Genomic DNA, 27,599 nt, shown 5'->3' with positions numbered 1-27,599 from the left:
GATTCCACCTTGAATTGTGGCAAGCAAATAACACCCCACCCAGCATTACAAGACACAATGACGCAAGCATCAGAGCAAATGCAGAACTGAAAACAATGAGAGGTTTTAAGCATTCCCTACAAAATCAAACAAAGGACTAGATCTGGAACTGCAACTTTTAACACTTAGCATTGCATACTGCTTTACTGGAACTGCTCAGATGAACCTCTTATCACTGGGTTTCAGTGATATGTTAATTTATCTTCCTCTTAACCCACTGTCTAAACTAACAGAATCTGGATCTGGGCTGGTTTTAACAATCCCAATAAACGCAACATTCAGCTCAATTATACAATGCCCCCAAGCATGCTTTATTACTTTAGCAAAGTACTAAAATGTATAGAATCAAAGATAAATAGGCACATTTTAGTCTCAAAGTTATGTCTTATGCAAATTCACATCTCTAGGAGACCCAAGGCAGTTATGGAACAAGAGTTTTCTTATAAATCTTTATTCAGAGCTTCCCTTTAAGAGTCAGAAGGGACAGAAAGTATACACTTCCAACTTCCCCTTTGCATTGCAGTTATTTCTCAGAAATATATAAAGGCAATTTCTTAAGGCATAATCCAACACTGCTCAAGCGAAGTTTGCTTATGCAACCAGACTTCACCTTCCTCTTTTCCCCCAGCAGCTTCCATTGTGCCTCCAAAATCTACTCCAGAGAAGATTTTGAGAATCCAGAGAAGGGCTTAGAGAAGGGAGAAGAGGAAAGCCAAGTCCAACTGCACAAGTGGAAGTCCACTGCACAAATGCACTGCCTCTTGAATACACCCCAGAAATCAAAAGTATATGCAAATGACATTTTCAGATGCTCTGTGCTACATAGTCCTTCGCCTTCTAGTTCAGATGCTGCTTTTCATACTTCTAGGCACATGTACCTCATTAACTCCTGGGCTCTGTTTGAGACACAGTGTGGTAAATATTGTGGTGGTTCAACTGGGCAAGGCAAGCCTCAGGTGTGGATATTCTGGCCTTTTGGCAGAAGCTTGGACTGCTTTGGCTTCTTGGTCACTGTTCTTTCCCTCAAGGCTCAAGTAATTATTTCCCAACAGAACTATATGGAAACCAGAGTATCAACTTCACTGTGGTAGACCAACAGAAGAGACTCCAGGGCTTAAACCAAGCCTGGGATGCAACCCTGAAAGATGCCTAGTTTCAATTCAGGGAGACCTCAGGGAGAAACGATTACAAGTAATTCCTCTAAGCATGTAGTCCAGGCATGTCCAAAGTCCGTTTCGGGGCCTAATCTGGCCCACCAGTCAGTTTAATCTGGCTCCTGTGGCAGTTTATTTCCTGGGGTAAAATCCTAAAAAAAAAAAGCTCAACAACTTTAATCCCCCAAAAAGTTAACAACTTTGGTTGGCCCTCACGGCATCAAATCTGGCCCTCTTTGAAAAAAATTTGGACACCACTGATGTAGTCCTATGGACATGGGGGCACAGGAAAAAGAACAGCAGGCTGGGTTCTCAACTATATCATCAGAAAAAGGGTCATGGAAGTTAGAGTAAGTTCCTTTTATGACAAACAAGTTCTGCAAGAAGTCTTGATGGATCAAGCTCTTGCACAAAGAATACAGGAAAGCCTAGCCATTTATTTTTCCTTAAAGCACACCTTGAGCTGCTCCTAATATACACCACTGTGTTTGACACACTCATGTTTTGTAACACTGTGTACACAACAGAAACATACTATACATGGTATGATCAGGACTGCACCAGTATGGTCCACTGGCTAAAGTTTAGGATTGGGTATTTTTAAAAAGTGACATTTAAACCCAGAGTTATTGGGAAGTTAAAATGAGAGAACCTCACATCTGTAGCAAGAGCCCCTAAAAGGAAATTTGTGATACACAGGTAACATAAGGGGGGGAACCAACAGACTGAGTTCTGGAGTCTAGATATGCAGGACATCCCTGGAAGCACAGAAAATTGATGGATAAAATTTCTAAGATGTATAGTATAGTAGAATATTCTGAGAAACTCAAAATCTAAGGACTGGCTCTTTTTGTTTAGATGACAGACCAGCTTGAAAAATAAGCATCATTTATCACAGCACGAATTTAAACCACCCGAGGTGCTTCAAATGTGCATGTCTGGGATTTTCAACCTCTCTTTCAACAACAACCCACTGCCACTACCCAGGATCCTATCGCGCAGGTATGATAAACCTGTGACTTCAAATGTTGTTGGACTCAGTGGCGTGGCGTGGGTTGTCAGCACCCGGGGCAAGGCAAGTAATTTGCGCCCCCTAACCTGTGGATTTGCACCCCCTAACCTGTGGATTTGCGCCCCCTAACCCCCAGATGTTGCGCCCGGTGCGGCCCGGTGCAGCCGCCCCCCCCTGCACCCCCACGCTACGCCACTGGTTGGACTATATCTTCCATTAGTCTCAGCAAGCATGGTCAGTGGTCAGGGATTATGGGATAAGCAGTCCAGCAACATCTTGAAAGCCAAAGGATCCTCACTTGTTGGAAAGCCACACCATATGAGACATCAGCGCAAGGTTTTCATTCTAGTTTTCCTTGAAAATACCTAAAGGCAGCATGAAGAAGGACTATCCCATTTTATTTCCACAACTGGTGAAAATAGGTAGGCAGGCTGGCAGGTAGATCATTTTCCTTAGCAACAGAGAACCAGGCTTGAAGATTTCCTGATTCTTTACAACCCAATTATTGGCTAAGCCAAGTGAAGCCTTTGATTTAGCTTGCCTGTTTCACATTCATATCAGGCTGAAATTTGATACATACATTCAGGACACAATTCTATCTTTCAAGTTCAGATAACAGCCCAACTCTTGCCTGTTTTTAACGCAACAAAAATATTGTAACACTACATCTCTGGCTGAAGAACCAGAATGGCATTTGGTGTGCTGCTTGGGACACAATTCTCTATTTCAAGTTTGAATCCCAGTTACGAGTCCCATACCCATTTTCAGTAAATGAAATAAATCAAGGGGTGTCAAGTATTGTGATCTAACGGTTCCATGAAAAATGAGTGCATGAAAGGTTATTGCAAGAGTGTCTGTATAAAGGATATTCAATTTGGTTACGAAACCTAGCCGGGGACTTTATAACAGGCTGTATCATCTGCAACAAGCTATTCAGATATGTTGATAAGTATCTACCACATGCCCATGTCAAAACAGAACTGTATTGAGCTCCAACTGATAAAGATTAGGATCAACCACTCATTAAACTCTATTAACATATTTGGAAAGCTGTGGAGGATGGCTTTACCCTGACTTGCAACAGTCGTCTATTTTTCCCCCCAGCAGCAGTTGCAGTCCAAGTGAAAAAATTAGGTAGGAAACCAGTAGATGAAATTCACAAGTACTACCCTGATTCCCTTGAGTTTTAATTAATTATTGGCTCTTCTGTAGGGATTTAGACATACTAGCTAAGGGGGCCACAACAAAAGGTAAGGGGGCCAGGTAACCTCTGGACACTGAGTTATCATGGACCCAAATTTGGAATTAAGTGTTGAAGAAACAGAATGCAGCAGAACCAGCACTGGATTACAATTGCCATCTGCACTCATTAATTTAAAGGTAGTAAAAAATCCATTTATTAAGTTTTGTAAATGGCTGATGATACTGAAAGTACTGAAAATGAATGCAAACAGGCAAACAGGTGCAAGAATAAATCAGGTGTTTTTTTGTGTGCAAAACCCCCCAAAAAACCTGAACTGTTCCTGATGCCCTAAATTATTCAAGATATTAATTAGCATGTTTTATATGCTGTGGAAATAGTTCAAATTTTCCCTCAGGAGCCTACAGTATTGAACTGAAAAATTTACTTACATGAAGCTGGGGCAAACAGAATCACTGTAAATGAGTTGTATAAAAACAAGAACAAACCAAAGCTTTACTTGGTCATTGTCATTAAACAACTTGTAATGTTTTAAAATATGAAGATCAGAAGCATGCCACTTCCCTTACATTGTTTACATTTAAAGAAAAGCGCTGGAAACTATTAATATGCTAATCTTAGCCAAGAGATCTACATGACATAGCACTGTTCACTAATCCACTCCAGAGTTTAGCTTTCACCGAGGTGTGGGAATGGAAAATTTTCAGAGGAGAGAGAGAGAGAGGGGAAAAAAGAGAACAGCTACGAAAATTTTCCATTACAGAAAATTTTCCGCTCCACATCACTGCTAAACACACAGAGCAGTGTCTCATTTCTCATTAGGAGCTAGAGAGAGACTGGAAGCCTTTTGTATCGAAATCAGTTCAGTTTTTGAGAGGATACTGTGTGCTTTTGGACTGTATTCTGAATTAATCATCATGCCTAACCAGAAAAAAACTGGTGTGTGGCACCACTATATAGAAATCATTGAAGGAAGAAAGAGAGTTGGTCAGTGTAAATACTGTGGCCAGACATACGCGAATAATGCAACAAGGATGAAGAGGCATCTGACAATATGCAAGAATTGTCCGGAAAGAATACAATCCTCATACAAGAAGCTACTGCAGTTAAGTGCTGGAACGACATCTGGGAAAAGTCTACTTCAGGAATTAATTGTAAGTAAACCAACTAATATACTTAACAGCAATACAGACTTGTTATCTCTAGCAAATTATTTCTTAAAACCAGAAAGTGCTTTAAGGTAAGGTCGACAAGAGAGCTCCAGATTTAGAGTAGGCTAAAAAAAAAATCCTTCTCTCCCCTCCCCTCCCCTTTGTTCCAGGAACTGGGTAACTCAAGTGAAACAGCGAATTTGCCAAACATGAAAACTGAAAGTGTTGAGCTGCCAGCTCTGGGGAAGAGAGAAGCAGCAGGACCATCTTTTTCAAGGTCAGTGACACAAGATATGCCATCTGTAGGTAGCCACTCAAGACAATCAGATTTTTTAGCAAACTTTGTGGACAAAATGTCAAAGGAAGATCAAGAAAGAGCAGATGAGGCGTTAGCTCGAGCTATATTTGCAAGTAGTACGGCTCTTTCCATAGTTGAAAATCAATACTGGAAGGATCTTTACAAGCTGATTCGCCCATCATATAAATTGCCATCCCATTATCACTTAGCACATCCTCTTTTAGACAGAGAGTACAACAGAGTTCAAACAATGGTAGCTCAAAGGATCAGCAGAGCAGAATCGCTGACACTCATGCCAAAGAGGTGGAATAATACACAAGGAAATTCTCTTCTCAGCATTATGTTTGCAACACCTGAAGCAATATTCCTCAAAGCAATTGCCACCAAAACTTCTCATCATACTGGTGAATACCTAGCCAACATACTGGGTGAAGAGATTGAAAGTGCAGGTCCACCCAGGGTACAAGCCCTTGTAACCGACAATACGAGTAGCATGAGAGGCGCAGGGGAAATATTAAAGTCAACGTACCCACACTTAATAGTATTTGTCTGTTCTGCTCACGGGTTGAACCTTCTGGCAAAAGATATCTTAAGTGCCAGTACGATGAAAACAATATTGGCAAACGGCAAAGCAATTGTGAAGGTATTCAACAATCACCCAATAGCTAATCAGGCACTGAAGAAATTACAGAAAGAGAAGCAGGGGGAGGAAAGTGGCCTTTTATTGCCATCAGAAACTAGATGGAGCTCAGCTACCAAGTGTTTAGAGAGCCTGTTGCATACAATGAACTGTTTGCAGCATGCTTCAGCAGAAGAAACGGTATCCCAGATTATTCCTCAGAACATTCGTAAGCAGATTCTTGATGACGTGTTTTGGGTTAAAGTTCAAGATGCATACAATTTGCTACTACCAATTTCAGAGGCTACTAAGAAGCTTGAAGATGCACCAATCCTTTCATATATTCCAGAGATGTTCAGAAAGCTGAATGAAAATCTAATTCAGCTTTTGCCTTCTTCACCTCTATCTAAAGAAGAGGCGGAAGTAATAAAGCAAGGATTTACTAAAGTATCTGAGATATGCTCCCATCCAGTTCATCTGGCAGCAAATCTACTGGACCCTCAGCACTGTGGACAACATTTATCAGAATCCGATATAGCCACTGCTCTTGATATAATTATGGAACTAGCTAAGAACATCCCTAACATTAATGAAAGAGCTGTGATGGCAGACATTGCTGAGTATCGTGGGAAAGAGAAACTTTGGAGCCAAGACATTGTTTGGCGGGCATCTGAGGCTGTTTCTCCCCTCACATGGTGGAAGGGATATTGTAACACCCGGCAATTGTCCAGGATTGCTGTAAGGATCTTCAGCATTCCACCAACAGCCACTTCCTGTGAACGGAAATGGAGAACTTTTGACGCAATCAAGACAAAGAAGAGGAACAGACTGACAAATGAACGCACTGCTAAGCTTGTTTCTGTTTCTCTCTTGCTGCAGCAGGAGAACCAGTTACAAGCGCAACTAGCGAACAGGATGAAGTGTGATAAATTGCCTATAGACTCGTTGCAGATGAAATCATTGTTCGGTGAAAGAGAACGTGGCTCAACAAGTTCTGAGTCAGATTCACCTCCATTTGGAGTGGAATTCACAAGAAGTGAGAGTGCCTCTACAGACAGTGAAACTGAAGGATCCCCTCAATGAAAGTAGATTGAAGGACTACAGTGACCTACCATGCACAGCTCTCGGTAGAACAGTTTTCTCTACATTCATGATTTCCTCCTTCAAATTTAAACAATGTAAGGGAAGTCAATACTTTTTAGTTCTTGATGTCTAAAAATATTTACAAGTACCCTAATCAAAATAATTTCCAGGTAAAGCTTTGGATTTTTAGATATATAAATAAATAGTCTGTATTAAATATTTTTTCCTAAGTAAATATTGGAAAATCATTTGAGTTGTTCATAAAACATTTAATTCTGAAAAGAGAAGTGTAATGTTTTCTGATTTCTGGAGTCCATGAGGTGTGGAAACAGCTTGTTCCTGATGGGCTCTCACTTTCCTGGAAAAGACACACCTGTAGCTTTGGATTGCTCCTAGATCCAACGTTATTTCTGGAGACTTGGGTAACCTCAATGGCAAAAGGTGCCTATTTCAAGCTACACCTGGTTACCTAGCTATGGCTCGCATTGGACAGAGATGACTTGACCACTGTACTCCACCCAGCTCTTACTGATGCGTTTTATGTTTTTACTGTAATATTGTGGTTCTTTTAGCCTGTATATTGCCTTGTGATGTTTTATATGAAAGTGCAATTTATAAATTTTAAATAAAATAAACAGAACTCTAACACCGGCTGGCAGTTTGTTTCCAGAACCCAATTTAAGGTGCTCACATTCATGTTTAAAGCCCAGCATGACTTAGGCCCCAAGTATCTAAAAGATGACCACCATCCCTACTTTTTAAAAATTAGGATCAGCAGAAGCAGCTCTCTTCATACTTCCACAATCAGAAGTGCAAGGAATGATGGCTTGGGAGAGGGCTTCCTATGTGGCAGCCTCTAAATTGAGGGACTTTCTTCGGACAGAGGTGCATCTAGCATCTTCTTTGTATAGCTTTCTTTGTATGATACACCTGTTTACACTGGCCGTGGATTCTTAAGGTATTCTATTCTGTGGGTCCCACCACTTTTACTTAATTTAAACTTTCATGTTCTGGCTAGAATGGTTTTATCTGTTTTTTATCATTTCAACTACTATATCCGTTTTTATAATTGTATATTATAAAGTCATCTTGAGACCATATGGTAGATCAGATGCCAAAGTATTAAGTGCAACGGAGGAAATTCTGATTCAGTTTTTTCTGTAAAACCCACATCACTGTCTTCATTGCTGATCCTAACACCTATGTCAAGTAATAAATGCAAAATAATAGCCTGACATTAAACTATGAGGACATTGACCATCTTGTTCTTTTTTAATGCTTTGAGCCAGTACAAGGGAATCTTATCACAAAGACGCAGTGTGCAGGAATAGACTACGAGATCTGAAATAGTTTTAAAAAATAAAACCCTCAATGCTTTGAAAGTGAGTTAATAATTACTGAAAATGAACATCAATAATGGAGTAAATGAAAACAAAAGGTGAGAAGTAACTGAGACCAAGATACTAAGTGTTGCCAAAGTCACATGAACAGTAAAATCCATCTTAACATAAAAGCTGATCTTGAGTGTTTTGTACAACAGTTTCCCAGTCTATATTATGCTAGCTGTGGCTCATATAGAACATTATTATGCATGTCTACTTAGAAGTTAAAACCCCATGGAGTTTAATGGGACTTATTCAAAAAAGTGTACATCGCCAATATATTATTGAACTGGTTCTATCGACTCTACCCCAATTAACAATGACACTGTCTCATCATGAAAATAAGAATAGTTGAAAACAGCCAGGCTGAAAGTACCATATTTTTCGCTCTACAAGACGCACCAGACCACAAGACGCACCTAGTTTTTGGAGGAGGAAAACAAGAAAAAAAATATTCTGAATCTCAGAAGCCAGAACATCAAGAGGGATCGCTGCGCAGTGAAAGCAGCAATCCCTCTTGCTTTCTGGCTTCTGGGATAGCTGCACAGCCTGCATTCACCCCATAAGACGCACACACATTTCCCCTTACTTTTTAGGAGGGGAAAAGTGAGTCTTATAGAGCAAAAAATACGGTAATTGAAACAAAAGGCTTTCGGGAAGAGCATCACATTCCTAATCAGAACACAGAACGATTAAGAGGAAAGAGAAATAAGGTGCTGTATATATGCAAATGGATTTTGAAATGTTTAAGGTTATCCTTTGCAGGTAAATCTACACACTAACGTAAACCCACACACCGAGTCATGAAAAGCGACTCAGCTCTAAACATACAAGGTCTTCACTCTTCCATGTACTGTAAGTGAAATATCTCTTTTCTTTACTGAAAGTGTAGCGTCACAGAAATGCTAAGGTGAGCAAGTGTAAAGTATGAGCAAGTATAAAGCACAGGGGATTATTTTAAATTGCGGTACAAGAAAATAAGGTGCCTACATTGAGAATGGTGCTTGGCTATCTAATGGTTTTTGTTGCTGACATCTGTGTGTCTCGAGAGACAATGAAGTGCGCCTCAGGGACTGAAGACAAACTGCTGTGTTAGCAGCCCCAAAGTGACTCCCCTGGGGCACAAGCCTAAGCAGTGTGTATGGAGCCCAGGGCTGCCCAGACAACAAGAACCCCACCCTTGATCTCACTGATGTGGTCCAAAGGAAAGCAGTGAGGAGGGAAGAAGAGAGGAAGGAAATGGTAGACAAACTGAGAAATGGAGAGATGGGCACAGGAAAGGAGGTTAGATACAGAAAACTGAGCTGTACCGGGCGTAAGTATTTAGTATTCCCTTGATTTTCTTTGATTGCATAGTCTAAGCAGACAGGACTAAGACCCCAGACTTCCTCACAAGGCTTTCTGCACTGTATGCCTGCCTGAGAATCCCTCTATCTAGGCTGCCATCTGATCTCCCTGGCAAATGAATGGTGTTGAGAAATAGGCTCTTTCTGGCACCCAATAGGCAAGTTCTCTTTTTCTCTCCGCCATCCAGAGCGTACCCCTATTAGCTTAGAATGCTCCTTTTCCTCAGCGACTCCAACTTGTTTTGTAAAGTTTTGCTCATGTCCACCCACAATCGTCCTGATGCCAGCCTCTAACCTATTACTATAGCCTGTCACTGTCCTAGATGAGAGCTAGGAAGCAGCTGCACACTGCAGCCAGTTATCAGCCTAGAGAGATGCTCCTGCACCACTCACGCGAACAAGAGGAAGGCATCAGCAGGCTTGGAGAAGAACAAAGAATATATTTGGGGGGGGGATCTAAGCGGGGCCCCAAAACAGCCCAACCGGAGGGTGGGCAATGGATGGAAAACAGTATGTGAAGGAATGGAATGAAACAACTAGAATCCTGAACATCAGCATGCTACACTGTGACGTTTTCTTGCAGGTCTGCCTTGTTCTTTACAATCCTCATCATCACTCAGATGGGTGAACACCTATCTCCCGCTACAATATGACTCTCTCTTTTTGTTGAAATCAATGTGTGTTGGGGAAAGTATAATGAATCACAAAAGTCATCCTACTCGTAATGCTTTCAAAGGCCAACAAGAGTCTAGCAAATCTCAAAAATCCAAGTGTGCCAAACAATGAATTGGACTGAGAACATAACACCTGCTGAATCCTTTCTGTGACCATTGTTCTCTCCCAGTAACTGTAAAAAGCCAACATTATAATTTGGGCTGGGGGGGGGGAAGAGATGTTCAGTTGCAACAGCTGAAAATTAAATTCCTATATTGCACATTCCACCCCAGCCAAGGCTATGATCTCATGTTCCATGTACACATGTTGTTTCCACCACTGGCTATGAGTTGTATGACCCTAATGCTCCCTAAAAAGGCCAACAACTGGACGTCACCCCACTTGCATGCACAGAGTTGCATTACTGAAATAAATCAGCATCTGAAGAACAGTACCTTTTCCATCAGGATTCTACTGCTATCTGCTGATATCTGAGGGTGTTTATCAATTTTTAAAGTTCATTGGCTTCAAGTAGATGAGAACTGCTTTGCTATTCCCCTCAGTACAAGCCTACCTTGTGTGTCTTATCTTAAATATTAGATTAAGATTGTTGGAATAGGAACTTTTATACCCGTACAAAGGCCCATGCAGCAATGAATGGTTCTGTGACTTGGAGCTCCCAAGCACTCATTAACTATATCACCATTTCAGAGTTCAACTAAGAACTTGCCACACTCTTTGCTTTGTTTAATCCTAGCATATTTAGCACACAATGACAATCTGGCCTATGAGAATATGCAGAGATATTACTCAGAATAAAAGTTGCACTGAATAATGCATATGTAGCATTATCTCAATGAGCCATATGTGTTGACAACCACGCACTTCCAAAACCATATTCACAGCACCAGCATTAAGTATCAATATGGTTCTACAGTACAGCAGTACATTGGATTACATACGCTTCCGGTTACATATGCTTCAGGTTACAGACTCTGCTAACCCAGAAATAGTACCTCAGGTTAAGAACTTAGCTTCAGGATGAGAACAGAAATAGTGCTCCGGCTGCGTGGCAGCAGTAGGAGGCCCCATTAGCTAAAGTGGTGCTTCAGGTTAAGAACAGTTTCAGGTTAAGAAAGGACCTCCAGAACGAATTAAGTACTTAACCCGAGGTACCACTGTATATAGATGTTTCACTTGGAAAAATTACCAGCTCTGTTTTCATCCGCACACTTCCTTCAATTGGTCTTTAAAGTGCAGTGCTGACAGCAGTAATTTCAAAATGAAAAAGTATTGCCAAGGAAGAAATCAGACCTGGAAGGCCTGCAATTTAGATGAAACCCCGGAAAAAGTGAATCCTAGTAACTAGGGCTGAGTGTGGCACACTGTCATCATTCAGTCTCGCTGGCATTTCACATATGCTAAATCCAGGTTGTAAGTAAATCCTGCAGAAATCTCAGCGCTGGGAAAAATAATGGAACCCCTAACTACAAAAGGCACTGCAGAACATGTCCTGCACCCTGAGCTGAATTAAAAAACTGATTGATTTTAATGGATAAGAAGTGCCCCTCAAACTCTCAGTTAACACAGTAATGTGGCAGTCTACAACACAGCCTACAAATACATACACAAAATCAGGAGTCGGAACTAAATCTGAGGGACACAGAATCCTGAGCAGTAGGTAAGAATGTAAATAAAAGGACTGGACGCTTTGACAAAGCACACAGTACTGCTTCTATGCATAACATGCTCTAATGTAACTTTGAGGAGGGAGGTTTGTAAGGGGCTTCTTCACACACACAAAGTACCCACATGTCCAAGGATAAGTGACTCAAATTTGCTGTTGAGTTTGTTGTTTTCATGAAACCCAGTGTTGTTTCTCCTGTCACCAAGTCTACAGGGCTTTTTAAATTATGATTTACAAGAGTGTTTCTCAAACAGTGGGCCTTGGGCCACTTTCAGGTAGGTTTCAGTATCACAGCCTGCCCAGTGCCTCCTCATTGGCCTGCTCTGACTCCTAGCTCCACCGCCATTATGTGACTGGTGGGCCTTAGTAATTTTCAGTCATTTCAAGGGGGCCCTGGGCGTAGGAAGTTTGAGAATTTAAAATACCGATAGCCCATCTTTCCGCAGAGCACCACACTACACAAGGTACACATTGTAAATTCAAAACTAAGAGCAGTCCAAGAGACACTTTTACTCTCGTCTCCACAGTTTTACTTTTGTCTCTTTCACCCCATGCGCTGTTCCAGGGGTTCTCCTGACTCTCCACAGCAGACCTGGAGGAGGCGCAGGGCACAGGCAGGGGAGGTGGGAGGTAGGAAAGCCCTGTTGCACTAGCGGGAGCTCTTGCACAGGATTACACTAGCATAAACCCAGGCAAAAAAAAAAGAAAATCCCTCTAGATCAGGAATGGGGAACCTATGACTCTCCAGATATGTTTGACTCCAACTCCCATAATTCCTGGCTATTGGCCATGCTGTCTGAGGTTGATGGAAGTTAAGGTCCAACAATATCTGGAGGGTCACAGATTCCTCACCTTTTCTGGACATAGAAATAACAGCATACAGCATCAATTGCAAATATAAAACTTCCCCTCAAATTCCCTACTAAATTTTAGTAATATTTACCCACTTATCTCCTCCTACAGAGCTGTTAGGCTACCTTTGAAAATCTAACCTGATCCCTCAAGAATCAGTTATTATTCCTCATTTGCAAATGATGCTTTGATCTCTATATCTAGAAGAAAAATGTTTAGTTTAGAACTGTGACTAGATTGTGAGTGCCATCTGGTTTGCTTTTTGAAAAATTTCCTTTGCTCAGGCTTCAATGTGATAACTGCAAGCCTTAACATGTCCCAAACTGGCACATCCGATACTTGTCTGTCTGCTTTACGATTGCTCATGACAAAGCAGCTTGTTTAGCTTACCTGAAACTTTATTTTGTTAAAATATTGGTTAGCAAAATTGTGCAATAGGCCTGAGGCATTCAGCTGCAGAACATACCAGTTTGCATTTAAATCCAATTGTGTGTTGAAGTAGGCTTTACTCTGTTGACTGGCAAGAGTCTCCCACCCCACTCTTCTGAATGTACATTACATTCTACATTACATCCAACAAGATTTTAAAGGTTCAGCTGAAAAGCCCTTTGAGGAAAGGGGCTAGTCAAAACTTAAATAAACCACAAGCACTGGCTTGCATGTAAAGCTAAGCCAGAATTCTAGCTTGTTTCCTCCCTGGAGGGCTGAACAAGAAGCAGGGGAAGAACAAAGTAGATGTTCATCTTAAACCATGCTTGTAAGTCAGTATTTGAAATCCATATACCCAACGCCCAGGGCCATGTAGAAGTGGGTAGGTTGGGAGGGAGGGCAATGGACAGAGTTCGCACGTGCATACAACTACCTAGAGGTGTCCATGTCACCCAGGAAATCACAGTCACAGAGATAAGAAGAGTTCTGTTGTCTGGAAAGGTCACTTCCTGGTTTGCATGAAGAAGTTGTTTCTAATGGATCCCAGTGATGGAATCACACAACTGTATTAAGGCAGCACTGGGTGTTGTTATTTTGCGCCCCTAACAATTCTGGGCCTGGGGCAACCGCTCCAATGTGTCCCCCCCAAGCTACACCATTGCCTATGTCTAGCGCTTGGGGCTCAGCCATTTTTAAAGTTTTCAACCTCTTAAAGTCTGAGGATCAAAATATATTTACATGACATTTTTAAATGGGGTAAAATTGTACAATTTTCAGTTCTCATGAAAATCACATACAGTGGTACCTTGGGTTAAGTACTTAACTGTTCTTAACCTGAAGCACCACTTTAGCTAATGGGGCCTCCCGCTCCCACAGGAGCACAATTTCTGTTCTCATCCTGAAGCAAAGTTCTTAACCCGAAGTACTATTTCTGGGTTAGCGGAGTCTGTAACCTGAAGCGTATGTAACCTGACCTGAAGCGTATGTAACCCGAGGTACCACTGTAATTTCAATGTATCAGGTTTGCCAGGTCATATTCCCTCTGAGAACTCAAAATTCAGAACAGGACTGGGAAGCACTGGAGCATGAGGACCCTGGAGGGAAGGAGAGGGCATGAGACTATGCAGAACAGCCCTCCTGATGAAGGCTCCACCTCTGCCCCTAGATCTGACAAGGCAGAAGACCAAGAGCCTGCCCAGCCTGTAGAGAACAAATAGGCAACAGGCATCTCCTACTGTGACAGAGCAGAAGAGGTCTGAGGAGGAGGTGCACCCAGCTATCCCTCTCACAGGGAGAAGGGAGGAGACTCGTTCCCCTTGGAGATGTGCCCACCTCCAGGCCAAGAGTGATCACAGGAAAAGGATAGATGAGTCTTCTCTGCCCCTGCAGGGAAGTAGGGAAACATGTTGGAACAACATTGCAGCTCTCACACAGTCTTGGCACTCTTGAACCTTGGCCTTTGCTCTCAGGCTGGATTTATTGCTGCTACTCCGCTGCCTCTGAAGAGCACACGGATGAGAATCTGCTCTTTCCTACCCAATGAGCCTGAGTCATTAAGGCTGCTATAATAAAAGTTTACTTCTTTACTCCTATGCAAACACCTCCATTGTCTGGCTTTGGACAGGATCCAAGACACACTGCCCATCAAGTATGGCTCCATAGCCAACATTAGGAAAAATTATAATACAGTATAGTAATTTGCATGGAAACAGCGTACACAAATAATGGAAGCCCTCCTTTCAGCTAGCTTCCAAAGTGACTCTGAGAGCTAGATCAAAGAGAAAATACTGCTAGCTACTCTTACAAAAGTGTGACTTCTTAAAGGCGAGTATTAACATTAATAGAAAATTATTAATGCACTCCATCTAATAAACTCCTCTTGCTGTGACTATCCAGTTTTTGAACCTAAAGGGGGAAAATGGAGCATTCTCCAAGAGTGACAACTGTCTATTCTGGGTTTGATTTTTGTACTCTGCATGTGTTATTTGCAAAATTGATTTTCATTATCAAAATGTCCTTAGTGGACATAGCTGGAACAACCATCTGAAATAAATGTGCAAGTATTATGTGAAAAAAACCCTTTATACATTTGTAAAATACCATCATTTTACAGTTTAAGGAAAACCCTTAAACTGAGTTCCTGGCATCAGATGCTACAAGCCATTCCTTGAACAGCAGGAAAGTGCCACAATTTTAGATTTTGGAACAAGAAGACAATGGAGAAAAAATAACACTGTCCCAGAAACCAGTTAAGTCAGATGCTGGATGCCAGCAGTCCCGCACCTGGTTTAAATGGTCACTCCCTAAATTAAAGTAGAAAGTTCCTCTGTTCTCTTAGTATAGTATTAAAGATGGGTAAAACGAAAACCTATCTTGCACTTTTGACAGGCTGACTGCTGCAAGCATCTGAAAAATGTTCCACTCCAGTAATAATAATATAATAATAATAATTTATTATTTATACCCCACCCATCTGGCTGAGTTTCCCCAGCCACTCTGGGCGGCTCCCAATCAGTGTTAAAAACAGTACAGCATTACATATTAAAAACTTCCCTGAACAGGGCTGCCTTAAGATGTCTTCTGAATGTCAGGTAATTCTTTATCTCTTTGACATCTGATGGGAGGGCGTTCCACAGGGCGGGCGCCACTACCGAGAAGGCCCTCTGTCTGGTTCCCTGTAGCCTCACTTCTCGCAATGAGGGAACCGCCAGAAGGCCCTCGGCGCTGGATTTCAGTGTCCGGGCTGAACGATGGGGGTGGAGATGCTCCTTCAGGTATACAGGACCGAGGCCGTTTAGGGCTTTAAAGGTCAGCACCAACACTTTGAACTGTGCTCGGAAACGTACTGGGAGCCAATGTAGGTCTTTCAAGACCGGTGTTATATGGTCTCGGCAGCCGCTCCCAGTCACCAGTCTAGCTGCCGCATTCTGGATTAGTTGTAGTTTCCGGGTCACCTTCAAAGGTAGCCCCACGTAGAGCGCATTGCAGTAGTCCAAGCGGGAGATAACCAGAGCATGTACCACTCTGGCGAGACAGTCTGCAGGCAGATAGGGTCTCAGCCTACGTACCAGATGGAGCTGGTAAACAGCTGCCCTGGATACAGATTTGACCTGTGCCTCCATGGACAGCTGTGAGTCCAAAATGACTCCCAGGCTGCGCACCTGGTCCTTCAGGGGCACAGTTACCCCATTCAGGACCAGGGAATCCTCCACACCTGCCCGCCTCCTGTCCCCCAAAAACAGTACTTCTGTCTTGTCAGGATTCAACCTCAATCTGTTAGCCACCATCCAACCTCCAACCGCCTCCAGGCACTCACACAGGACCTTCACCGCCTTCACTGGTTCTGATTTAAAGGAGAGGTAGAGCTGGGTGTCATCTGCATACTGATGAACACCCAGTCCAAACCCCCTGATGATCTCTCCCAGCGGCTTCATATAGATGTTAAAAAGCATGGGGGAGAGGACGGAACCCTGAGGTACCCTACAAGTGAGGGCCCAAGGGTCTGAACACTCATCCCCCACCACCACTTTCTGAACACGGCCCAGGAGGAAGGAGCGAAACCACTGTATAACAGTGCCCCCAGCTCCCAGCCCCTCTAGACGGTCCAGAAGGATGTTATGGTCGATGGTGTCAAAGGCCGCTGAGAGATCCAGCAGAACTAGGAAACAGCTCTCACCTTTGTCCCTAGCCCGCCGGAGATCATCAACCAGCGCGACCAAGGCAGTTTCAGTCCCATGGTGAGGCCTGAATCCCGATTGGAAGGGATCCAAATGGTCCGTTTCCTCCAAGCGTGCTTGGAGTTGTTCAGCAACCACCCGCTCAATCACCTTGCCCAAGAATGGCAGATTTGAGACTGGGCGATAGTTGGCCAAATTGGCCGGGTCTAAAGATGTTTTTTTAAGAAGCGGTTTAATGACCGCCTCTTTCAGCGGGTCTGGGAAGGCTCCCTCACAGAGGGAAGCATTCACCACCCCGCAAAGCCCATCGCCCAGCTCTTCCCGGCTCGCTTTTATCAGCCAGGATGGGCAAGGATCAAGGAGACAGGTGGTCGGTTTCACTCGTCCAAGCAGCCTGTCCACATCCTCGGAGGTAACAGATTGGAATTGATCCCATATAACAGGACCAGACAGAACTCTAGCACTCTCCCGCCCTGGCCCTGCTCCCACTGTGGAGTCTACCTCCTTCTGAATCTGAGCGATTTTATCTGCAAAAAACTTTGCAAAAGCATTGCAGGAGATCTTGGGGTCCCTACCAGGCCCCGGTGGTACAGGTGGTTCCGATAAACTGCGAACCACCTGAAAAAGTCTCCTGCTGCTGTTTTCTGCAGATGCAATGGAGGCGGCGAAGAAGGCCCTCTTCGCTGTTGCCATTGCCACTTGGTAGGCTCGACGTTGAGCTCTAACCCGTGTCCGGTCTGATTCAGAATGAGTTTTCCGCCACCGGCGCTCTAGCCGTCTCAACGATTGTTTCATCACCCTCAGCTCCGGGGAAAACCACGGGGCTGACCGGGCTCCATGCAATCGGAGAGGGCGCTTCGGAGCCAGACAGTCAATAGCCCTGGTTAACTCCGCATTCCAGCGTGCCACCAGGGAATCAGCTGAAAGGCCATCAACTTGGGATAAAGCATCCCCTATCACTCTCTGGAAGCCAATTGGATCCATTAAGTGGCGGGGGCGGACCATCCGAATCGGTCCCACCTCCCTGCGGAGGGGAAGGGTTGCGGAGAAGTCCAGTTGCACCAGGAAGTGATCTGACCATGGCACTTCTTTTGTTTCGCTTTTAGTTAATGTCAGATCACCAACATCCGTAGAGGTAAACACCAAGTCTAAGGCATGTCTGTGGCTATGAGTTGGGCCAGACTTATTCAGGGACAGCCCCATGGAGGCCATGCACTGCTTATGATATTTCAATATGGCTTCAGTTTGGTCTCCTGTGCAGGTAATGAAAAGGGTTCAATTTGTCCCCTCAAGGGAGGCATTGTTTTAAGTCCAGAAATGCAATCCCATCCAGTCAACTTTACAATGGGGTGCCCCTATAGGAGATGGTCCCTTTAATCAAGTGTCCAAATTTAGCTACACTCGATTTCCACTTGTCTCCACAAAAGAAAAGTAAATTATTTCTAGCAGGGTAGGGAACCACCCTGCTAATTATTACCTTGACCATGCTGGAGAAACTGTACTGCTGTACATATGGATGAACAGGGAAGAAGTAGTGTTTGAAATTGGCCAGGCGCCAGGAGCATTTTGCTACTGGCGAGGGTCCAATTGCCACCATCTAGACATCTCTGGATGCCAGGTTGGAGACCGACATCTCCATCTTTCTTAAGCAACTGAGCAGAAGAGCTTTTTTACTGCATTTATATCCCAGCTTTTTCTCCAAGGAGAATATAGTTCACCTCTCTCCTCAGTTAACTGCTACAATGATCCAGTGAGGTAGGGTCAAGATGCTGTGACTCGCCCAACATCACCCAGTGAGCTTCATGACTGAGTGGGGATTGTGTTATTTGATGTTATAAAACACAAAGTGTTATAGAAATGAAATGAACAGCAGCAGCAGCAGCAGCAGCAGCAGCAGCAGCAGCAGCAACAACAACAACAACAACAACAACAACAATAAAATTCCATTGCAAAAAAAGTTTCAGTGCACCCAAGTTTTATTTCTTCAGACTGTTGGGGCCCAAGAATTGAAATCTTTGCTCCCTGTCCTATGTTCTGAAGGTCCTTTGTCTACACATTGTAGCCTCCATATATGTTCCCACTTCCTATTTTTGCATTGCAACTTAAATCTTTTTTGACTCATCCTTCCTTCATCTGCATGCTTCCAGCTTCTTGTGTGTATACAAGGTGCTGCTAATTGAGTTGTTATGTTTGTTTAGCTAATTCCCCCCAAATAAGTAGTCAATGCTAATACTTTAGTAGACCTCATTTCCCCCAAGAAATGTGTATATTTTGCTGAGCTATTCCCTATTGCAGCAATGAATGTGTATATTTTGATTCTGTGTGTTGAGTAAACATTATTTCTGTGGCTTGGGAAAGACCTGCTGGGTAAGATCTGCCAAGACTCACTATTGCCATGGTTCAAAGATCCTAATAGACAAGAAGCTTAGAACGTGCATAAGGGAAACACAGCTCTACCACAGAGGCCTGTTAAGAGTACTGTTTAAGAGTAGCAAATGGTGAATCAAGAGTTATCCATTAATGCCAACCCTGGCACCCATTAATGGGTGGCAGCGTTAGTAACAGCAAAAACAGAGTTTTCTGGCTCCTTAAAAACTAACCAATTTATTATGGCATAATGTGTGTGGACTATAGCCCTCTTTATTAGAGGCATGAAACATCATCCTGAATTATATATTACCATACACAAGTGGGGGTGGGGGGGCACAAATGCAAACACTGAGGTCAGAGGGAAATGCAATGCAAAAAATATGCAATTAAACACTGATCATTCACGAAACACTTAGCACAGAAATTCTGGCACACAGGTGGTGCTGTGGTCTAAACCACAGAGCCTAGGACTTGCCGATCAGAAGGTTGGCGGTTCGAATCCCCGCGATGGGATGAGCTCTCGTTGCTTGGTCCCTGCTCCTGCCCACCTAGCAGTTTGAAAGCACATCAAAGTGCAAGTAGATAAATAGGTACTGCTCTGGCAAGAAGGTAAACGGTGTTTCTGTGCACTGCTCTGGTTCACCAGAAGCAGCTTAGTCATGCTGGCCACATGACCTGGAAACCGTCTGAGGACAAACGCCAGCTCCCTCAGCCAGTAAAGCAAGATGAGCGTACAACCCCAGAGTCGTCTGCGACTGGACCTAACGGTCAGGGGTACCTTTACCTTTTAAGCCATGGCAGTAATGCCCGCTTGCTGTTATCCCATGGTAATATGTGCGGGGGGTGGGTATCACAAGATGACAATACAAGGTGTTGGAACCAAAGGTTCTCATGCTGGGTGGCTAAACGAAGTATGAAAGTCAACCAGATCCAAGCAATCCTAACCAAACAAGTAGAAAAACAGGAGAAAGGGGAACTGAATTTCACCAGCACACTTCTCTCTGAAACACAGAAAAACCAGAGGACAAGATAAATTTTCCCTTCAGTTGGTTACTGCTTTTGCCCTCATTGCTGTCCTGCCAGACAAAATGCCCTGAAGAAGTAACATACTGAAAAGAACACGTTAGTTTGATAAATTTAAACGCAGCAGCAGAGACCTTGGTGAATCTAATCTTTGGTGACATGCAAAAGTGGGTAATTCTTTCCATGTGGTTGCCTTTTTTCAAAAGGATACATCAAGGAAGCAGCTTGGGCTACGTTGGTTTCTCATTGTAGAAACATTTTTCTCTGACTTGCAAAAGGTTGACCAGGGAACAACTGTCTGCTTCCTTTCACTCTAGGCACGGATGAAGCTGGACTCTCAGCTTACAGTCTCACCCTAACAGAAATTATCAGCAACTTGTGATAGCAGTCAGTGAAGACAGCAAGCCCTTCTCATTTATGTATTTTACAAGAACAAATATTGCATGAAGGCTTCCCAAACTCAATTAAAATGTTCACTATATTATCAGTAAAAAAAGGTAGAGAGACCCCTGACCATTAGGTCCAGTCGTGACCAGCTCTGGGGTTGCAGCGCTCATCTCGCTTTATTGGCCGAGGGAGCCGGGGTACAGCTTCCGGGTGATGTGGCCAGCATGACTAAGCCGCTTCTGGCGAACCAGAGCAGCGCATGGAAACGCTGTTTACCTTCCCGCTGAAGTGGTGCCTATTTATCTACTTGCACTTTGAGGTGCTTTCGAACTGCTAGGTTGGCAGGAGCAGGGACTGAGCAACGGGAGCTCACCCCATCGCAGGGATTCGAGCCGCCGACCTTCTGATCAGCAAGCCCTAGGCTCTGTGGTTTAACCCACAGCGCCACCCGCATCACTTATATTATCAGTAGGTGGGGAGCAAAGAGACACTCTTTCAGAGGGAGGAGGCAAAACGAAGAAAGGCCTCTTGAAACAGTCCGTAAATGTGAACAAATGCCAAAATCTCTCGGGCTCTAGTTTCAGCGAGCCCCCTGCTATCAGAAAAGTGCCTAAAACAGGGGTGCACAACCTGCGACACTCCAGGTTGTGAGTTGTAGTTCAGAAACATCTGGGGGGCTGCAGGTTGTACACCCCTGGCCTAAAAGGAAGAGTTTTCGAAAACTAGTCACATCATTGACATCATTATGTGTGCCCCTGCTTCACTTGGTATTTTCAGCAACAAGCCAAGGTCGACTGTAAAGCACGGTGGATAAAACAACAATTTTAACCCCCCCCCCAATATAATTTAATGTCCTTTAAAAATAACACTTGTTTAAAATGTCATTTGAATGTAATGCATCATAAGCTAATCCTCTCCCATCCGTGTCACACTGCATGCTGCTTAAGCGGGTGCCCTAAACCTTGACAGCAGCTTGCCAGGGGGAGGGGAGAAGGAGCCAGGCTGTACAAGCAGAACTTCGCATGCAGTTTTTTTGAATCCCTGCCTTAATCTCTTACAACTAAGTCCATGACGTAATATCAAGCACAATGAGATAAAGCCTGCTTTTCAAAGCAAAATGAATGCACTCAGGTTTAAAAATCAGAATCCTGAAGTGAAGAATTAGACATATGATCATAGATCAATTACCATATTTATTATTGTGCAAAGTATTTATGACTACCAAGCAAACAGCATGGAAAAATATCATTCTGCCAGGAAACAACCCTCCTTCACTTCTGGAATGTTCTGGGCCCTTAAGTATTTCAAGTGAGTGATCTTGCTTAGCATCCTTGCATGTGCCCTACTGCCGATGAAACAGACATTCTTAATTCCATAACTGCTTTCCTAAGCAGATATAAATTCTGTTGATCAAATGGCGTGTTCACTGTGTGACCAGAGGCTTTAGATTATGCTCTTGGGCAGTACAAAAGCTCTATTTAGTTGCAAGCAGATATGTTTCATTATAGCAACCAAATTATATGCAAGTTTATTTGTGACATATATGAGATAGGAAGCTGGAAGCTTGATTTACATCACTCTACCCTGCAATAACCTAAAAGTAATCATCCAGTTCACAGATTTTAATCAAACTCAAGTGAGTGTAACTGTGGAAAGAAATGAGTTTCTATGTCTGCATTAATATGTAAAATCACTTCACTAACCTGGAAGAATATAAAAAATTTGCCAGCCCACATGTTTTTGCAGCCCACTCCCCTGTATTTCCCTGTACTTCAGTGAGGCTTGAACACTGGGGCTGCAAAAGTACCTGCTTTGGTATCAACTGTTTGCCCTATCAAACAGCTACTACCCTGAGCAACTGCTCCCAATAACGTCAAACTTTCTAGATCTTAGAGGAAGAAGTCGGGATTCAGGAAGCAGGTCCTCCTGCACGGTAACCTGAGTTCCCAATGACTCTTCTGATGAGACTTGAGAGATTCATCTCCAAAACATAGGGTTGCCATATTTCAAAAAGTAAAAACTAGGATACCCCAAAAGTTGTTGGGTTGTTTCAGAAGGACATATTTCAACCCTACAAAAACAACTCTGCTTTCCAAAAAGAAGCCCTTGTTGATGCACTTTCCAAGGTCCTCCCCTGAACTCAGAACATCCAAAGCCTCCATGGCCCCCCAAAAGCCCCAAACTGAAGGCCAAGGAAAAATGGGTGCTAAAAGGAGGGAAGGGGAGATCTATGGAGCTGGGAGAAAGTGAAAACGCGGCAGGAGTATCGGGAGGGAAGCCACAAATAAACAGACAAGGAAGAACAAAAGAAAAATCCCTTCCAATATGGCGTTCCTGCCTCTTCTCCTTTGCTGTGCCTGGAGCAGCCAGTGATACAACCTGCAGTAGAGCTGGCAGGACGTAGAACTTGAGGGGGTTGTCCCAGTCCCCAAGGTGTATTCTCTAAAAGATTTAACTTCCTGCCAGAGCATTCTGCACTAACTTCCTGGAGAGATGAATGGACCCATATCATGAATCACATTCATCCCTACAGGAGAATCCTCTGATGTCTTAAGAGGCAGTACCCTTCCTTCACTACTGCCTTTTCCCACTTTTTCATCCTCAACCCGTGATCCTTTCTTTCATATGTTATATTTTACCCATGTCAATGCAGTCCCCAGAGACTGTCAGGTTTCCTTGTGAAGAAAAAGAACAATGTTTTGTGAACCAGTCTTTGTTACCCCTAAATATGTCCTCTTGCACACAGAAATTAGAGCAATTAAAGAGCTGAAAAGAAAGCATTTCTCTCCATTCTTTAAATGCACTGTACAGCAAAAGTTCCAAAGCACATTCTAAACCCTATGTTCTAAACATAGAAACCAGAGAACAATAGATAGTTCAGATTGAGTTGGTCTGAAGTATGATGTCTTGTAACCCTCTTCTGAATCTTACTGGAGAATAAACTCTTGCACTCAGCGCTACAACATTCCCCGTTTCTTGAGGAATTCTGTTCCATTTCTGACCACCATTAAGTAACATCTCTAATGGCACAAAGTACATAAATGTGTGTAATGAAGCCCAGATCTTTTCTCCACCTTCTTCTTAATGAACAGCAGCCCCTGAAGACTACAGTGTTTAGCATAGGAGGGAAAGCACAACCTTTCCACAAGAAACTTTTGTTAGTTTGTTTAAAATGCCTTTGAATCTTTTTCCCCACTCCCAGAGCTGCATATGTGTAAACACATAGCTAAAAACCTACAGAGAGGAGTAGCTGAGGGAATTTTGAGTGAGGAAATAGCCAGCAGGAAAATTATGCATCCCACTTCTGCTCAGGTTTAGCCTTGTAAAACTATTTTTCATTTTAAATACTTTCAGTATTTTGCAACCAGCATTTGTATATAACATGTAGCTTGACCATATGAAAGCAAGGCCAAAAACAAAACATGCACGATTGCTGTGCAAGCAGGCAGTGACGCTGCTTGAAGTGCTAATGTCTTCCGTGCCACAAGCTTCATGCTGAGATCTGAAGGCAAGAAGGAAATTTATTCTCTTTAAAATGGATCCATCTCTAAGGGAACACTGAAAAGAGTTGCCTTTGCTGCAAGCTGAATGCAGACCAAAAGGAGACTGCAGAAAGAACTTCCCAGGGACATCTACCACACATATATAATTTGGCTGCACTGCCTAGAATTTAATCAAAGGACTCTGAGCTGCAGCAGAAGTATCAGCATTGCCAAGTATCAGCTGACTGAGGAGGACTACACTGCAAAGGGACTGTGCTGCACGTGCAGCTAAAGCCTCTGCAGTTTTTTTCATGCCAGCAGACTGTGCCATTGCAAGTCACCCACAAAGTCCAGCATAACACTGCCAGGAAAAAAGTACAGTGCACCGCAGGGTGAAGACCTGGGCAAGTAATGGCTTCTTATCCTGCAGTTCACAATAAAAATGCAAAGTTTTTACAAACACACACAGAGTGACCAGAAATTCCCATTTACACGATTATGTTTTTATTAGTAAATATTCCATAACTTCCTGGAAATGGGGGAAAGTGAGAAGCAGAAAACAGACACATCCGACTTCAAAGGCTAGATCCAGAAGCTGAAGTTAGTGCAGAATGCTGTGGCACAGTTGCTGACCAGAGTGAGACCCTGTCAACAAGTAACATCTCTGCTCAGAGACCTGCACCTAGTAAGGAGCTACTAGTATTTGTATATAAAGCCCATAACAGCATGGGACCAGTTTACTTACAAAATTGCTTTACCCCAGACATGCCCACTCGGCCACTTCGATCAGAACAGGCACTGTTACAGGTACACATAATAGTCATCCTCCATTCTTTTAGTATGGCAGCATCCACATTCCCTGCTTATTGACACCAGGATGCCTTCACTGTACTCTTTTCGATGCCTGCTAAAAGTATTTTTGTTCAGGCAAGCCTATCCAGTCATGTAGAAGCTGTCAAGTGTTTTAATTTGGTTTTTAGATTATTATCATAGAATTGTGGAGTTGGAAGGGCATACAAGGGTCATCTAGTCCAACCCCTGGTTTCTCCCTCTGCAGCAGTGAGAGGGCCAACCTCTCACTCAGTGGTATAAGTCCCTCTGCCTCCTCCAGCGCCCATCTGAAGCTTGTTTCTCCCTTGGCGCTGGTAGCAGAGGGACTCAGGAGGCAGCGATTTCACCAGCAATATACAATGGTGAAGCCGTCATCACGCTCTTCCCCTATTATTAATAATAATAATAATAATAATAATAATAATAAAAATTTTATTTATATCCTGCCCTCCCCAGCTGAAGCCGGGCTCAGAGCGCCTAACAACAGTAAAATGATACCGGTCCTGGGTGATATATGGCTATATAGTGGTACCTTGGTACTCAAATGGCTTGCCTCCCGAACAAATCGGCTCCCGAACGCCACAAACCCGGAAGTAAGTGTTCTAGTTTGCGAACATTTTTCGGAAGCCAAATGTCCGATGTGGCTTATGCAGCTTACGATTGAGTGCAGGAAGCTCCCACAGCCAATTGGAAGCCGTGCCTTGGTTTTCTAATGGTTTCAGGAGTCAAACAAATTAAGTTCAAGAACCAAGGCACCACTGTATCGCCCAGGTCTACTTCACAGATAGTTCCCAACTTGTGTCTTCTCTATGTCAGTGTCAAGCCATATCAAGAAATATAGGCTACTGGCATGAAAACCTTTCATACATCCAGGGGAACACTATGGCAAATACCTGCACTATTAGGCTGCCTTCTATGGAAGCTATTCCACAAAGGGCTGTGGCAGATGCTGTAACATACATAGTTGCCCAGACTTAACAAACAGCCATGATGCTGTGCACAAGAAACTCCTGTGTCTGGTCCTATATCCTTACCAATATGTAACACCTCCAGAGACCAGCAGGCTCTGAACTGCTTGGCTTAGTTTTTAAATTTACCATTCCTCAACTAATCACCTTCCATCACCATTCTCCTGCCAACAGTCCCACAACGGGTTTTTTGCTCAAAAACTAAAAAGAATACTGCAAACGTATGCATCAACTCTACCCCCACAAGGTTTGAATCCCTAAGAAATCTGACTAAAAAGATATTGAAGATCCTAAGTCTTGTGTGAAAAGAATACAAACCCGACACTATCTAACACAGATTCCCATTTTACTTAATTGTTTGTCAAGCCCCCTTTACAAATCAGATTGACCTCTCCACTCTTGCAGGATATGGAAATCTCAGCCAAGTTCATCATATCTACCCAGACAAGATTAAATCTCTCCACTGCCTGTTTTGTTCCTAAACTTTCAGTGACACTTGCTTTAGCAAGGCAGCAACAATATCTCTTCCTTACACAACCACTGACTCTCCTTGCTCCTGTCTATATCCAATCAGGAATCAAGTTGCTGGTTTTGGATTCTCAGCCAAGTCAAGATTTAATAACTGAAAAGCCTTTCAAATACTAAATCAAAGAGCCTTAAAATATAGGCTATATTTCATCAGCTACTGCCTTCTCTCAACAGGCAAGCAACAAAAAAGCTTAAGCCAGAACTAATTTGTTACTTTTTATTTTGCTATAAATATGAAAAAAGAACATAAACTTACGCTTGCTTTGCATGTTCTCCAACTGAGTTCTATCACCACAGCCCCAGTAGTGTTTTAAGACAGAAATCTTATGTCTAACTAGGATTCAACATACTGTACAGCCATTTGGCTCCATTATAAAAATTTCTGAATCAGTTTGGCAATATTCTGTTTTGCAAAACAGACACTTCAGGGATGCATTTTAAAATCAAGATGTAACAAACAATGGGTTGTATGTAGTACTAGTTCTACCCCAAACAGACCTATTCTTTTCAGTGGATCTACTCTGGGTATAATTTAGCTGGATAATAATAATAATAATAATAATAATTTATTTATACCCTGCCCATCTGGCTGGGCTTCCCCAGACACTCTGGGAGGCTTCCAACAAAATATTAATACAACATCAAATCAGAAGTCTATCAAAAAGAAAAATCCTCACTGTTTTAATTCAGGTTTTCTAGGTGTATAGCCAAGAAACACAATGGAATAATTTGCTTCTGACTCATTCATCCCCAGTTTTCCAAAGGCTGCTCTCATTTTCTACTGAATTAGTTCCAGGAACAACCATGATGTTAAAGCAGCCACTCCCTCTCCTACTTTACCAATATGTTCCTGATATCAGCCACACCTGCATGGTTTCCGCTATGCAACTTATGTCTAACTTAATCATAGTCAAATCAGTTTCCTACTTGGTGGGCCACCTTCAGCAACACTATGGTTTAGAACACGGCTCGGCAAACTAAGGCCTGGGGGTTGGATCTGGCCCAATTGTCTTCTGGATCCGGCCCACGGAATGTCCGGGAATCGCCGCATGGATCGGTGTGGGGATTCTGATCTTTCAGGCTGTGCCATTTCCCACCCACCCACCCACCCACACGGCAGCGGTGCCTCCTCCCTCCCTCCTCCTGGCTTCTCCCTGCCCTGCCGAGAGGAGGAAGGGGGCTGGGCTTTGTTAAGCTGCAGTTGGCTGAGCGCCATTTTAAGCAGCCCCTCTCTGGAGCCTCTAGGGACGCGGGTGGCGCTGTGGGTAAAACCTCAGCGCCTAGGGCTTGCCGATCGCATGATCGGTGGTTCGAATCCCCATGGTGGGGTGAGCTCCCGTCTTTCGGTCCCAGCTCCTGCCCACCTAGCAGTTCGAAAGCACCCTTTAAGTGCAAGTAGAAAAATAGGTACCGCTTTATAGCAGGA

At 43.3% G+C, this 27,599-nt stretch overlaps 1 protein-coding gene and 1 long non-coding RNA gene across 5 annotated transcripts in view; one reads left to right on the top strand and one right to left on the bottom strand.

Moving 5' to 3' along the window:
• Window positions 1-27,599, bottom strand: part of DIP2B (disco interacting protein 2 homolog B) — a 185,073-nt gene that overhangs the window by 128,149 nt on the left and 29,325 nt on the right. The gene's annotated exons all lie outside the window — the stretch shown is intronic.
• LOC307210506 lies at window positions 3,717-7,205 on the top strand. The gene is made up of 2 exons (XR_013836036.1): window positions 3,717-4,560; window positions 4,728-7,205. It is a non-coding gene; the product is annotated as an uncharacterized lncRNA (long non-coding RNA).

Source organism: Podarcis cretensis, assembly GCF_951804945.1.
Source record: "Podarcis cretensis genome assembly, chromosome: 2".
Lineage (NCBI taxonomy): Eukaryota > Metazoa > Chordata > Lepidosauria > Squamata > Lacertidae > Podarcis > Podarcis cretensis.
The sequence above is the reverse complement of the archived record's forward strand: the minus strand, read 5'-3'. Positions and strand labels throughout refer to the sequence as shown.